General features: G+C 45.4%; 1 protein-coding gene across 1 annotated transcript in view; it reads right to left on the bottom strand.

The window, feature by feature from the left end:
- CSMD2 (CUB and Sushi multiple domains 2) overlaps positions 1 to 15,461 on the bottom strand; it is a 267,542-nt gene extending 252,081 nt beyond the window's left edge. The window contains exon 1 of the mRNA XM_090124247.1: positions 15,327 to 15,461. The gene's annotated coding sequence lies outside the window, so the exon portion shown is untranslated. The remainder of the gene's footprint in view (positions 1 to 15,326) is intronic.
- Positions 15,462 to 15,591: the final 130 nt, after the last annotated feature.

Genomic DNA, 15,591 nt, shown 5'->3' with positions numbered 1-15,591 from the left:
AGCAAAGTGTACATTTCCATGCTTCACACTGCTTTCCTGCTCCTCTGGAGCACTTTGCTTTGGCAGATACACACATGGAAAATAAGGAGGAAAGTCCAAAGATCACCCAGCATTCCTCCCACCCCAAGGCAGGATGTGCATCGTGCAAGATGCCTGTGTAAATAAGGTATATGTGGTTAAAACAGGTGGATCTGATCCTGCCTCGAGCAATGAGCCAGCCTGGCTGGCTTCTTACACAGAAAAAAGTTTATGAACACATCCTCTTAAAAAGGAGACAAATGCTCCAAACATTGGTTGCCAATACACCTCATCCCTATACTGACAGTGACCAATAAGACCAACTTCTGCCTTATCTGCTGAATTTCCCATATAGCTCCTATAATCTGCCCAGCAGTAGCCCGTCCTATGTTCCACCTCATTAATTGTACCAAAGGATGCAACTGATAGAGAAACACCACAGCTGCAAAAATTACTCAGTCTGAACTAAAAATTAAAGACAATTCAGTTATTGATCAATAGTTGAGAAGTTGCCCACCAGCTTCCTGTGTGACCTCTGTGCTCTGAAGGTTTCTCTCCATAGCCCTGCATGATCTCTTTGCTTGCTGAAGTTGCTCATTCACAGGCTTGCAACAACACCCCGAGTGCTAACATGCTGTAAACAGATGGGAGGAGGCTGCATCGCACCTGATGCAGTAGTGGAACATTGCAGATTTGTCTCAGCCTCCTCACATCATCCCACCACACTCAGTATAGGATCCACACCTGATGCAAAGCTGCCTTACCAAGCGCAGCTTGGAATCATGACATTGAAAAAATGCAGCTCTACTTGTTTTAATATGCTGTCTTAGATCAATTAGGAGTCCTTAGTGCGCTCATGCAACAATTAAAAACATTAATTAGACAGCAAAGCACACAAGACTCGAGGAATAAAACCTTCACTGCAGATGATGAAAGTGAGCTCAAAAACTGAGTGGCTCCTACCTGTTCTCCCCAGGATTTTCAACAGTTTCTTTCCCAGTTGTTCTTTTCCAAGGGCCTTTTCCTGTCCTCATTTGCACTACCCATGCAGGCTCCATGGTGTGTGCATGATTACTGCCCTATCTTAATAAGATATCTTGCATATAACACAAGTCACTGATAAATGCCTGCTTGCTGTTGTGTCTGCGCTTCACCATTTGTATGCTACTGAATTAATCTTATTAGGAAGTATAATATTCAGAACATTTATTCCCTACTTCCTTTCATTTGTATAAATATGTTGCTCTGCCATGTTCTAATTGCTTAACATCTGTTAGAAGGAAGAGAAAATAAACACATTATGGCAAGAACAAACTGTAATACCCTTTTAAAGAGCAAAAAAACGTAGAGTGGGCTGAGAAAACCAGGAATACCAAAGCCTGGGAAGTGAAAGCCATCAGAGCAAGAAGTTGTTGTGCCCAGTGCTAGCAGTGGGCTGAATCACTGCCACCGAGATAAGTCAGCTCAGTTTTAGCTTTTGATTAATTTACGCAAAGCGGTGATTTGACCAACATACAACATGCATGTGAATGCAGAGAGGTGTGAGAAACATTTGGAATATTTGAGAAGCACGTAGGCAATGCTACAAGATCCAGGGACAAAGCAGCTCTGTGAGTGGAGCATGGGCTCAATGACCCCCTGTGGCTCCTTTGATGCCCCATCCCTGGAGGTGTTCAAGGCCAGGTTGGATGGGGCCCTGGGCAGCCTGGTCTGGCATTAGGTGGGAAGGTTGGTGGCCCTGCATGTGGCAGGGGGTTGGAGATGCACGATCCTTGAGGTCCCTTCCAACCCTGGCAATTCTGTGATTCTCCCAGCTCAGGATGGTCTACAACTCCAGATGTCCTCCAGTGCAGTTGCCACCAGCAGCTAGGAAGGCTCCAGCCAGCTTTGCCTTGCAGTTTACAGACTCACTGAAGCAGCTTATTAGCATCTCCATTAGCTTAGTGGGAACAACTGTTAGTAGTAAAAAGAAATCAGGATAATTGGCTAGATCTTTCTGCTGTAAGGAACAAGGAGCTGAACAGACGCCGAGCTCAATTCATTTCATTTTACCTGCCTAAGAAATACTGCTTCAAATCTCTCCCTGCCCCAACCTGTATTTTTAACTCGTGTTTTAAAGAAAAATAAAGCTTGATGCTAAAACATCACGAAGTCCACAAGGTCCTCAACCTGCTGCGTGCCTCTTGTACACCTGAAGGGCATTCTGACTGAGGAAACAACAGTTAATTTACTGTATGATTTCCAGAATGACTGTTAACCATAGACAAAGAGCCCCGTAAATAGATTTCCTACTTTGAGTTTTGCTGTGACTTCTGATAGTATCCCTCAGTAATGCACAGCACAACACAAGGCTTCCTGGCACACCAATCCTGTGCCATGGGGTAGCATGGCCAGTCACCATGCCAGCTCACTGTTCTCTTCTGCTGATCCCCCTCTGCACAGGGGCCCATCTGACAGAGCCAGCCAACAGTAGCAAAATCTAATATTTTCATGGATAAAATACCTCGTAGAAGGTTTCAAACCTCCAGAAACACAAGTAGATGATGTAGTGTAAATGCCAAGCTAGGAGAGTCCTTAATTTGCTAACTCTGGCAGGGAGAGAAAAACACAAATGCACATTTGTTATTTCCAGTGGGTTAGCATTTTCCTTCCCTGAGCTGGACAGACCATCTGAGCAGAGAGGAGGCAGCACTGCTTTCAAATGTTTATTTTTAATGAGCAAAAACATTCTGCCTCCGCTCTGCAGATGCAGCTGCAAGGTAAGACACAGCCCTGCCTGCGTGCTTAATGGCTTTTTGTCAGGACAAGTTAACACAGTGCTCGTGGAACATATTCTCACAGCCACCAAATCCATGGGAGCTGGAGATCCATGGTATGCCTGGAGACTTCTGGACCCACAGACAAGAGGAGGCACTTCCCCATTGCCTGGCACAATGCACAGCAGTGCTTGGTGGGTGCAGCTGAGCTGCCCAGCCCTGCACACCTCCAGCCTTAAGATGTGCTTTCTTTCTAGAAAGCCTCCCCAGGAGCTGGAAAGCCTCGATCAGCACTGGCTGCCACCACAATCTGTGGCTTGGCAGCACTGCGTGACTTTGGACAGTTTTCCTTGCCAAGGGACAAACTAATTCACACATGGAGTTATGGATGCAATCATCTCCTTTTTAAAGCCCATTTCTATCCTTAATTGCACGCACACAAAGGCATCTATTCTCTTGAGCACATCACTGATATCATTAACACGAATACAGAAGTAGCTCTCCCTCCCTCCATCAAGAGGGGCAGTTGGTCTTTAAGTATGGACACACCATTTCAGCTTAAGTTCTTAGAAAGTAGCTGCTGAAATCCAACTGGATGTTTGTTTTCAGTTTGTTTTCCTTTGATAGATCTCCAGGACAACTAAAAAAAAAAAAAAGGACACAATCCTTTCAAATCTGTGATGAATGGAAAACACTCTCCAGAACGCACAAAGGGTGGAAGTGATTTACACTTTAAAGCCTGGCTGATTTGAAACACTTATCTACGTGGAAATCCCTTTCTTTAATAGGGAGATATTGATGACTGAATTACTCTACATACTTAAATCAGCAGGAGAGATGCATGGCACCTCAGCAACTCTTGTGGACAAGTTTTAGTCTCTCTACACAGAGCAGTTTCAAGCAATGCACGAAACGCTCCCTGACCCAACTTGAAGGATGAAATTAGGACAATCATCTCCAGCTTCAGGACAGCCAAGATGCTCTTTCCCTCCCAGATCACACCAGCAGTCATTTAGCAGGGGAACACTCACCCTGCCTGGGCACATCCCTGTAAAGCTGTCACACTCATTCCAGTGCCACAGAGGAGCAGCACACAGCAAAACATCTTCCCAAACTCTGCTTCTGAGCGCAGCCAAAAGTCAACTGCAGCATCAGAACCTGGTCTGTTGTTGTTCAAACGTTGTGAAAGTAACAAACAGGAAAGAAGTTTCCCTGTTATCCTGAAGATTTGTCCTCTCTGCACGCCTGGGAGGAATACGCTGCGCGATTCACCTTCAGTTTACAAATGGCCACACAAAGTGGAAAAAAATAATGAAGCATGAAATACAAAACCTGCATTTGAACCAAACCATTAAGCAGTAAAGGCAACACAGCTGGATCCAGTTCAAATGCTCTTATCCTGACACAGAGTACATATCAGCCTGATTTAGAAGCCTGGCCAAATCACTCCATCCCAAAACATCCCTTTTGCAAAGGAAAGGATTCAGTGCAGCAACACACAGGGGCTGACTTCTGTCCCAGGCTCAGGCAGGAAAAGCTGTACTGAAGGTACAAGGTGCAGAGCATTGAAACAGCAACAATTTGCACCAGATTAGAAGTTAACTCTTGGCAACTGAGCAGCAATTACAGGAATTTTGAGCCAGCTTTAGCTCAGTTGTTCCCGTGGAAATACAGAGCAACTTCAGGGAAATTGCCAAGATAATGCTAAGGAAAAACACTAAGAGCAGCGTTCTTCAGAGCCCAGACAAACACACAGCCTCATTTTGAATTGCTGCTCTTCTACAGTCATTTGCTAATTTGCAGAGGCCCACAGGAAACAATAACATTGTTCTGCTGAGGATCTGCACTTCAGTTATCCTTCGTATACCTTCACAAACAGCAGCAAGTGCACTTCCAGGCATCCAAGTCATGCAACTCATGGGGCAGCTTCTGCTAGCACAAAGGATGGATGGACAGCAGGATCCAAACTCTCTGCTGCTGCATGGAAACTAGGAAAAGATGAGAAGGCTCAGGACAGCTTTGCTCTAGACAGAATGGGCTACTGTGATACCACACCTGTGCAGAAGCCTTTTCTATAGCAGCAGAAAGGAATGCTTCAGCAGGGCTGCTGGTGAGGATTCAGAAGCACTGTGCTCGCCTCCAGCTCCGGACAAAAGGAGACTTTATCAGATGCTGTGGGCAAGAGAGGGCCAAGAAGAGCAGGTGTTCCTTCAGTCACTTCTATTTGCTGTAGCAGACATTTGGGATGAAGGGAGGCCAGGGAGGCTATTTGGATCAGACCCTGCAAGGTGGCAATTGGCTCAGCCACCTGGCACACTGGGAACAGAAGCGACCTCCGGCACGCAGCCAGCCGCTTGGCAGAGCATAAGTGAGAATTTTTTTAATTTATTTTTTATTGCTAGTACGGATGGGACCAGGTTGGCAACTGAGATAGCAAGGTTTACACAGGTACATCATCCATATGCTGTGGACATCGGTGCCGTCCAAAAACAGAGTATTGCACAGAACTCAGTGCATCGTCTGTACTGCTCCCAGCACTTCAGATGCTGGAGTCATTTGTGCACCTGTGCTGCGAGTTGTGCAGTCTCTGGAAGCGCTCATAAAAGCTCTCATTTGGGTTAGGACTCCTTCCATCTCTTCCTGCTGGCTGGAAACAGTCGTTCTGAGCTACGTGGCCATGCTGCCCCTGTGCCATGCTCCAGTGGTGAGGAGCAGGTCTGGCCCAGAGCTGCTGTGCTGTTAGAAAGCCCTAGGGGAGATGATCCCAGATACCCTACGAGCCCAGAGCAATCTTGAAGGGCTGCATCTGCATAGAATGGGGTCTAATGACCTGAAGAACCAAGTGCATGTTTTAGAAAAGCATATTGCTCATCTGAATTGGCTCCAAAACTCCTCAACCACTTTATATTTAACATGCAGCTTCCCATTTCTGTGGCAAATAGCATTGCCTGCCTTTCAGTACTGCCTGTTCTTGAAGGAGATCGGATATCAGCTATCAATTGCAGAAGCAAGCATCTAATTTGACTTTGGCAGCGAGATGACAGTGTCTTGAATGCTAAATTACATCTGCAAAAAGGTCAAAGCCCGTGGATACCTGAGCATTTACATAATTCAAACAGCTCATCATCAGTTGCCTCCATTTTATTTTATTTTTTTCCTTTAAGCTACTCCAGGCAACAATTTTGATGCGACTTTCAGGAAAGGGACTTTTAGTGGGTAATGTTCTTGGGTTTGACCTTGTTTCTACAGTGTTAATTACTGTCATTATCAACTGCTTGTACCTTCAGAAAAAAAGGCAGCTAGTGGTAGGAATGGGCCCTCCCCTGCAATCTCTGTAATAAACCAGAAACCCTGCCATTGAACCAGCAGCATTCAGTGGTGGAACATCACCTCCCAGCCCCTCCTCCAAGCATGAAACAACCCAGAGCTGTTCAATGCACTGCTGCATTTGGTTGGTCAGCTTCTCAGCTGCTTTACTCTGCCAAAAGCCACCAAGGAACGAATGCAGGGCACCAGCCAGCAGCCCCCCTGTTTCCTGAGCCATTTGAAACACATTTTAATAGAGAAAACACTCAGGGTAATGGAAAAGGATTTCTGTTGCCCGTTTACAGCCAGGAGCAAAATCAGGTCTTTCAGATCCTCAGCTCTGATTTTCTGGATGACAGATGAGGCACTTTCCCACTCACTGCCTCAGTTTCCATTCCCCTGCCCGAAGCTCCATCTGCACGGCAGCACTGGCTGAATTCTTGCTGAATTCCTCAGCTTGCAGGTCTCCTAAGCACACCTCATTACTGATAACCTATTCAAGCATTCCTCGTGGTTTATATTCTGCAGATGAATTACAGCTTTGTAATTAATCTTCCTCCTTATAACTCTATATGTTAATTACCATGATTATTTCTGGTAATTCCATTTTATAAATGCTCCTAAAAGTACGAAGCACTGACTGCACTATCTGAAATGAAATCTCTGTTCAGAAAACACAAGGAGGGAGCAGAGGGTGCAGGGTACAGCCTTTAGAAACCAAGAGGAAATTGTACGAGTGCTTGGTTCTTCACTGGACTCCTCCTGCCCCATAATTCAGCCTAATTACCACTCATCAGCACAGGAGCATTTTGATCTTGCTTGCTCATAAGGCAAGAGATCACTCACTGATGGACTACCCCATCCCCCCTCCATCTCTGGCAAAAAATAAAACAAAGTTTGCTTTGAGTGCATTTGCTCCTTGCTTTGGAAGAAGACTTAAAAACAAACACACCCCAGGTTCCAAACACATTGAACACCTGTGCCATCAAAAGAAACCTGTCAGCCAGCTGTCTGCCTCCTCCTCAGGCATCACTGCTTGTCCCATTATGCAGCACTTGTTCCAGCACCAGCCAGCTTCAGTGGTCGGCCTGATTAGCCAGCTTGCTGCTTCCCTCCCAGCTCATTTCTCCACTCGAATTCTGCCTCCCTCTATCTGAATTTCAAGGGATGATATTTTTGTTGTCAAAAATTTGAAACCGTGATAGAGAGACATGTTTAGGGTTAATAAGCATCTCTATCAGCAGAATATTCGATCAGCATGAATAACCATCATATCTCTCCCCACCCTTCTGACTGATGATAGCTAAATTACTTCTAAATATAGCCCTTAAAATCTGCATTAATCCTGTCTGCTTCAAGCACGTTGGGTTTATTGACAGCATGAAGATATAAGCCAAGCACCTGCACAGAACACAAGCTTATAAAGCAGGAAATAAGAGCAATCCAGGTGAAGTGCAGCTCCCATTAACCTTGTCTTTTTGGTTTCCCTTCTCTAAAAGCAGACTACCACCAAATAATCTCACTGTGGACAGCTCTGTGCTGCAGCCTAACAAGAGCACTGTGCAGCAGTACCTCTTCCATTCATATCATATTACTCTCCAGCCTGGAGATAAGTAGCCAGAACGAGAGCTTCCTCTTCATCCAGGAACGAAGGGAGCTTAAAAAGAATAGTAATTTGTTGGAGCTTTCAGTGCCTCCTTCCTATGAGGGTGGTGTTGGTGCATCCAAACACACAGCCATCACAAGCACTTCCCATCACAGCAGAAAACAATTCAACTTACAAACTTGAGGCATTTCTGTACGAGCCAGCAGGAAATGCTGTCATGTTTTAATGACCACATTTGTTAATGTCTCACTTTCCTTAAGAGTGCAGCACCCAGACTGACAGCATGGTTCTTTTTTAGGTACAGACATGCAACACTGAAGTGTGGGTATTTTTCTCCTCCATGCATCAAGTTGTTTTCCCATGATGAACAGAGCCAAGGGAACAACCTCTTACATTGCTCTGATGTTTTCCAAGTGTTATTACACCACTGAGTTTGTTTCAAATGCAGCAGTGAAGCATGCCACATCCCCAGCATCAACAGGAAAAGCCTCTTCTGCACAAGCCAAGCAAAGAATGGAGAACAGTGAATGCATTAAGAGCCTGAGAGGAGAAAGACCCCAACCACTAAAACTATTCCGTGCCATAACAGCCTGGCTGCTGACAAGGAGTCAGTGCAGTTATTACTGCTGCCTTGCAGAATGACAGTGCACCTGGCAGGAGTAACTTGTTCACCATCACATCCATCCAAAAGAACTTGCCATCCAAGCAAACATAAGGCAGGGGCATTAGGGGAGCTAAGAAAGCCTAAAGAGCCCAGGCAAGGTGACTCTGCTTATCAGCTGCCTGGAAGAACAACTCACGTAGCATCATATTCTTTTCCTGCCCATCTCTGAGGTGCCCTCAGGAAAAGCCAAAGAATTATACAGGCTGGATAAGTTCTTCTAACAAGCACATGCAGATGACAGGCTTTAGTTTCAGCAGCTCTGCTTTCTACCCTGCTGTCCTAATTACACACCTACAAAAACTGGTTTTATTCCTTTTGTGCCCCTACTCTCGCTTTCACCACTCCCTCTCTACTACATTATGGTCTGTAACACTCAGCACTAAATCAGAACTGCAGATACTTAAGATCTGATTGATCCAAAGTTTCAACATCCATGAATCAGTTCTGTGTATAAAGCCACCCTATATCTTTAAACAGCAGAATAAGCTGTTTCTTCTAGAGGGAGAAGCCATCGGGTTACCAGCAAATAGCAGATGGGTAATACCTGTCCCTGGATGAAACCAGTGGAATGCTGAGCTGTTCATAGTTTTAAAATCCTTCATAATGCATTGGCGATTTATGAACTAGGTGCACAACTACGTGCGATCTGAAAGCCAGCAGATTCCAGAGTGAAAAATCCATCCACATTGAGCACGCTTAGGAACACCAGCCTTGTGATCAGCATAGACCTGAAGTGCCAGAAAAGGGTCCCTTTGTAGGATATTCAGATCACAAAGATTCGGAAGGGGGAACATCAGTTACCAATCTTCCCATATGGATTCCAACCTTTCAGCCAGAGAAAATTTCACTCAAGGCCAAAGCAAGAAAAAAAAAACCATCATTTTGCTACATCCATACAGTTTGCAGAACGATTTACATAGCAGCTATAACCAAAGAATCTTCCATGGTGAGCTGACATGTTTGAAGCCTTCTGGAAGGCAACTGGAGGAGCTGGTAAGACTGCAGGCTCTCCTCTCCTGGCCATTTTGCCAATACTCAGTGCTTTCAGAAGTCTACAGCAAACCCACAGATACACATCCAGAGTCAATTCTGTTTTGGTCCAGTGTAAATTAGAAATAACTCCATTAACTTCTAAAGTTACATCAAAGCAGGAGGTAAATAAGGCCCTGCTCATATTCCCTCTAAGGACAGCCTGCCCATCACACTGTGGGTTAATGTACTTTGCTGCTAGTTCTGGGCTGTTCGCCATCAGTAGTAATTGGATTGCAAGAAAGGCAGATATCTGGTTCCAAATGACATTTTTATCAATATCTGTCTGTTTACAGGTGTCTGTCATAACCTTCAAATATACTTCAATGTCTCAATCACCCAAGCACTGAGCATGTGCTGGGGAGATTCATCAAGCAAATCACAACCACTGCTCAAGTTTTTGCCTTCTAAAAACATTAAAGAACGAACTTCCCTTACCCAAAATTGAGAAGCCATGCAGACTCCATGGCCAAGTCATCACAACAGAGTAAATGGCTTGGACTTTTTTTTTCCTTGATTTTCAGCAGCACAATTGTTCAACTCTTTCAACTGAAGAAAAAATACTTAATAAGAGAGAAACTCCACTGTAAAGAGAGCAACACTAAAGCCTTCCATCAGGCAGAGTCCTATCACACGCTCTGTACAGCTTCATATTGAGCTGCACAAAAAGTGCCATTTGTTCCAGTCTACAGGGAGCCACATCAGGGTCTGCTTCCTCAGCCTCCCCAAAATCCTTCCCTGCACTCAGGAAGCAGACAGTGATGCTGTCAGTTTACACAAAAGCAGTCTCGTCCCTACAATAAGCAACTTTCTCTCAGAAAGGCTTAAAGTTAGCACACAGTTAAACACTTTCCAGTCAGGTCACCTAAAATCCTGAAGCCTGTTGAATGTCCCTACCTTGATGAAGCACAGCTTATTCCCACAAATAAAAAACAGAACAATTCTGACGCCAGATTCTGCAATCCTTTCTTATTTCTGATAAGCCTCAGCACTATTTGGAAGGGCTTTGGGGAAAGGTCAGTTGATGTGGTGACTACATAGGATTCAAGCAGGAGAGACTCCCATTTCTAGAGTTGACTGTGATACTTTGATTGAAAGCTTGAGCTCCTGTCATCAAGTGGTTACTGCTTCAATTGAGCAGAACAGGACAGACTAAATCCTCACAGATGCAGGCAGGAGATGCAAAGAGTTGTGGGGTTCAGAGTAAAACAAGTAAAATTCAGTAAAGTCACATGATGTTGGAAGGTGAGCAGGGGATCCCAGCTCTTGGATTGGCACTGCAAACAAACAAATGCTGCTGCCACGCTGGGCACTGTATGTGCAATGCTGTTAAAGGTCCTTAACATGCTGCCAAGCCCACCCTGCAGAGCACATGCCTTCCTAAAGAAAACAGAATACCCCATCCTCAACGTGTTGATCCCTCAAGCGTTCCAACCTCCACAAACTCATTTCTATTTATTTAGCCTTGCTAATGACCCCACCGATTAGAAAGGGGCTTATGCATGTCAGATTTAAGCTCTGTGATAACGTCTTTAATGTTCCACTTTAATATTAGATTTAATTAGGACAGCAAGGAGGTGGGGAGGGAGGAGGGCTGAAACCTGGAAAGTGTCGCCAGCAGCTCCTTTTCAACATCTGAATTGGAATGGCTTGTAGCCAGATAAGCAATTACTCCAGTAGCAGACAGACAACCCATGCATGCGAGGCCCATATGCTCCTGCCTAACCCAGGCAAGGAGCTCCAGGAAGCTCTGTCACTTCCCACTCTTCTCCCCAAGCAGATCCAAGATGCACTCCTGCTCACAAATCAGTCCCTCGGAAAACAGATCTGGAAGAGAAGACAGACAGCCCCGAATCCTTTCATCCCTCTAGCCTTCAACGTAACTGCAGTGTCACCTGCAGCAGGAGGCAGGGACAAAGCTGCAGGTCTGAAATCTCTCTTCTCCAGCTCAGCAGGAAGGAAATGCTCAGTTAAGTGCACAGCCTTGGAGCCAGCTTCCTTCACAGACAGACAGCAGTGCAGCCAGCCTCAGATGGGACAAACAGGCCCAGGTGAGGTGACAGAACTTAATGCTGCCCAACAGACAGAAGATAAAAGCAGCCCTCCTTGCAGCAGCACAGATGGCAGAACTGATGGCACTACAGAAATGCTGCTTGGAGAGAAGCCCCAGACCCTTTGCTGTTTACACCACCACTGCCAGACCCATCCTGGTCACTGAGAGCCGACAGGCAGCAGCCTGGGAAAAAGACAGTTCTGCAGCCAGGCCCATTAAGTCTCTATGATGTCCTTACTGTTTTCAGGTGCTGCAAAGTCCCGTCCTGCAGCAGCAGCCACACAAGTGCTCCTACAACCAAACTCATCAGGGCAGCAGATGACAAAGCCACAGTGAAATGAGCGTGGATGAGAACAACCAGCTCCAGTTTAACTGTGTGCATGGTGCTTGCCTGTTGCATTGGGAGGATAAAAGCACTCTCTCACAGATTAAGCAAATAGTTTGTATCAATCGATGCACATCAACAGAACAGCAGTGAACAGAAAAACTCTGGTCCCTGCTGTTAACGTAATTAAGACAAATGCACACCAGCTCCCAAGCAGCAGGCAAGAGAAGCTCAGAAGCCCACATCTCACAGCCCCCCAAGGTAGGGATCTCCAAAAAGTCCACTTCAACCACAGCCACACCACGAGCCATGCTCCAGCCCTTCCTTTTTCCAAGGGGAATCATTCTCTTTTAAAGCACCTCATGTCCCTGGTCTGCAGGGAACCAAAACCATGCTTTAGTAGTAGTGGTTACATATTACATTTACAGAGCCCTTTGTCCAAGGATTACAGTCTTTCCAAAACTTAATTAATTAAGCTGTAACACCCACCCACCCCTCCCCCCACCATCCATAAGGTGCATTAAATTCACTGTCAGCATTTTTTGAATAAAGCACTATTTTATAGCAGTTATTAATTGGCTGAAGGCATCAAGTTCCTCAACCAGAGAAAGATTTAATTCCTGCCTTTCAAGCACTAAGCTTAAAATCAGAACTCCTGGGGCTTCTAGATTTCACTTCTGCCATTATCTTGCTCTTCTGACACCAGACATTGGCTGCCCAGCCACTTTCTCCATGGGGAACCAGAGACAAAACGGGTAACCAAGGGATTAAAAGAGGTACCTAAGAAAAATTGGCAGCTTACATGCTACATACAGCCTCTCAATCCAAAAATGAGCAGCTTTGGACTGCCTTTCCCTTTGCACAACGTGATGCCACGTCTCAGGATCGCTCTCCCCACGCACCCTGTGCCTCCATTTGTCTGCAAGGCCACCACAGAGAGGGAAGTGATTTGTCTGTGTTCTGGACTACAAGACATAACCACCAAACCTCCCAAGTGACTGTGGCTCAGTCTTCCTCCTTTGACAGTTTCCCAGGTGTTCAGGCTGACTCCCACTCTGCAGTACAGCACCCAGCGCAGCGAGGATCCAACTAAAACAGGGCTCTGATGCCATTATCACATCTTACACTCAAGTTTCCTATTCGCCTCCCACAAGCATCTCATGCTTCTTTCTTCCCTTCCCATACCAAGAGCCTCGTGCCCATCTACATTTCTAAAACTGAACTGGAAGTCAAGGCAGCCTGACCTCCTGTCACAGAAGACAGAAACCCAAATCATTAGAGGTGGCCATTTTTCCAGCTATGCACAAAATCTTCCCTATTCTGCAGGACTGTGGCAAAAAGCCTCTGAGTTCCAGCTAAAAGTCAAAGAGATTCACCCATGCACAGCTGAGAGCCATGCCCCAATCCTCCCATCTCCATAATGACCTGTAGTGTGTCTCTCAGAGCACTGTCAGATCCTCAGACAACAGGCTTGGGATGCGTGGCCTGTGGCACAGCAGAAGTATTTACCTTCTATAGAAAGCAGTGAGATTTTCATAGGGTATATGTATGAGAAATCAACACCTCTATTTTCATCCCCAGCACAAGAGATGCAAGCAGATGATTCCATTTTGGGCCTGCTAGAGAAACCAAGTGAAGTGGAACCCACAGATCTCAGAATCTTTCTATTCTAAAATGACTGCAAGAGGTGCAAGTGCCTTGGGCACGTCCATCAGCACATGGGCACACTGGAAACTGACCAAAAGATGGAATGGAAGCACAAATGGATGCATAAAGGGATGCAAAGCAACGTGCAGAAAAACTGGAGTTCCTGCTTCTCCTTTTAACCCAACTGAACGGCCCTCTGCTTATCACATAACCTTGTGCTCAGCTCTCTGCTGCAATGAAGAGGTGCTGTGTTACTGGGAAGAAAAGGGTTATGAGCTCAGGGTTTAAAAATAAATCAGCTTTCGTGTTGTTTTGGAAATAATCTATGAGAAGGGTTTGGTTGTAAAAGGCATCGGATAAACGAAAGCACTATTACTGTTTGACAATAATAAAAACTAAACAGTTTTCTTATATTTGCTTGGAATAAAACCATTGTGCAGATGTCTTCAGACTGACTTTTAAACTGCTTTCCACAGCTTAATTTCCCCTTGTAGGTTTTTATTACATTTAAATTAGAATTATGCCTGTAAGCAGTCAAGGGCAACTTCTTACAAGTCTGTGATTGCTGAACTTTTCTCTGCTCCTATCACCTTTGCTCAGGAGCCTGCAAACAAGCTTTACCCCCCTTTCTGATAGTAGTCATCCACTCTGCTTTAAGTAACAGCATTCACACCTACCTGATTTTTGAGCTTTCAAAGTAACTCCATCCTGCAGCTCGTTACTGCTCTAATTACTTATTACTAGCAGAAGAGCTAAAAGCCCCTCTGCGTGTTTGTCTGACCTGTTAGTGTCAGAATTTCAGTTACAATCAGAAGGGAAGAGACTTTTCCCCCATTCTCTTCTCCCTGAAAGAACAACTGGCCTTGCTCTACTCAGCAGCATTAAGCTCTTATGCTGTATTCCACTGATTTACACTTTCTAATAGTCAGAAATAGGGACTGCAGCATTAGACAACATCCTCATGACAGTAAACGAACGGAACTGTCCCACAATAGACATGTGGGTGTTCAGACAGACGTTTCCTAAGCTCGGTTTGCTCGGAGGCTCTCAGCATCAAACCATCACACGTCACAGCAGCACTGGCAACAGCAGACACACAAAGATGCACTGAGCTGTGCACAGCTTACCATGAGAAGTTTGCTTTTCCAGCTATTGCATTGAGGTAGCCTAAATACAGCCATTTGGCAACCCCTCCAAAAGAAGGGCTGCACCCAAAGCACCAATGCACACCATGGAGTTTGCCTTCTTGTTTGCACATCCTTGTACTTTCAAGGTTCCTCACTTCAGTAGAGGCAGCTGCAATTGCTGCAGGCCAAATTAATGCAGCATGTTAAAGAGGAGATCAGCACACCTGCTCTCTAATAAAGATTTTACTTCTGTTGCTATATTTATTCTTGTTTCACTCCAACTAAAGTAAATGCTACGCAGACTCAAAGCTCCTCTTTGCATATGGAGAAACGCAGCAAGGGCCCCCAGGTACACCCAACACAGGATTAAATAAACAGTTATGTTACCTCGTGTACTCTGGGTTAACTCCCATGTCTGGATACAGTTCATACTTTCTGGGCTGAAGAGATGCTGGTGAATTAAATCATCAGTTCATCAGCTGGATGAAATACATGTACTTATATTCACACACACACATATAGGCAGTAGCTGCACTCCTCAGGGTCACTCACTATGTTGTTTCCTACATGCACACGTGCTTAAAGCAGAAAGATTTGACTTCAAAGCCTGAGGAACAGGCATTTTTCACCATCAGGGTGCTGCTTTCCCAAGGGAGCATCCCATTCACACAAGGCACTGCTAACCCCACAGGTACACAAAGCCCAGCTCTCCATAGGAAAAAGCAGAAAGATGCATCTCCTGTAGAGCCCCAACAGCTAGCACAGAAAACACCTCCAGACAAAAAATATGCTTACCTTGAGGCAAGATTAGAGCACAAAATGAACTTTTGCACCTTGAAAGATCAGCCCCAGCAGCTCCTGTGAGCCCTCAGTGTCCACTGCAGCACTGCTCAGAACGTTCCAGAAGCACTCCTAACCTCACCATGAGCAGAGCCCACACTTCATACTTCCCTTTCCTTTGCTTTCAGCCTCTCTTTTAAACAAAACCACCTACAGAACCCACCCTGGCCCAGCTGAGCCATTCAGCAGAGCTGTGGCTGATAGGGGGCAGCTGTGGGGA

The sequence above is a fragment of the Phasianus colchicus genome, chromosome 24 (assembly GCF_987193195.1).
Source record: "Phasianus colchicus chromosome 24, bPhaCol1.hap1.1, whole genome shotgun sequence".
In the NCBI taxonomy this organism is placed as follows: domain Eukaryota; kingdom Metazoa; phylum Chordata; class Aves; order Galliformes; family Phasianidae; genus Phasianus; species Phasianus colchicus.
This window is presented reverse-complemented; position numbering and strand designations above follow the sequence as displayed.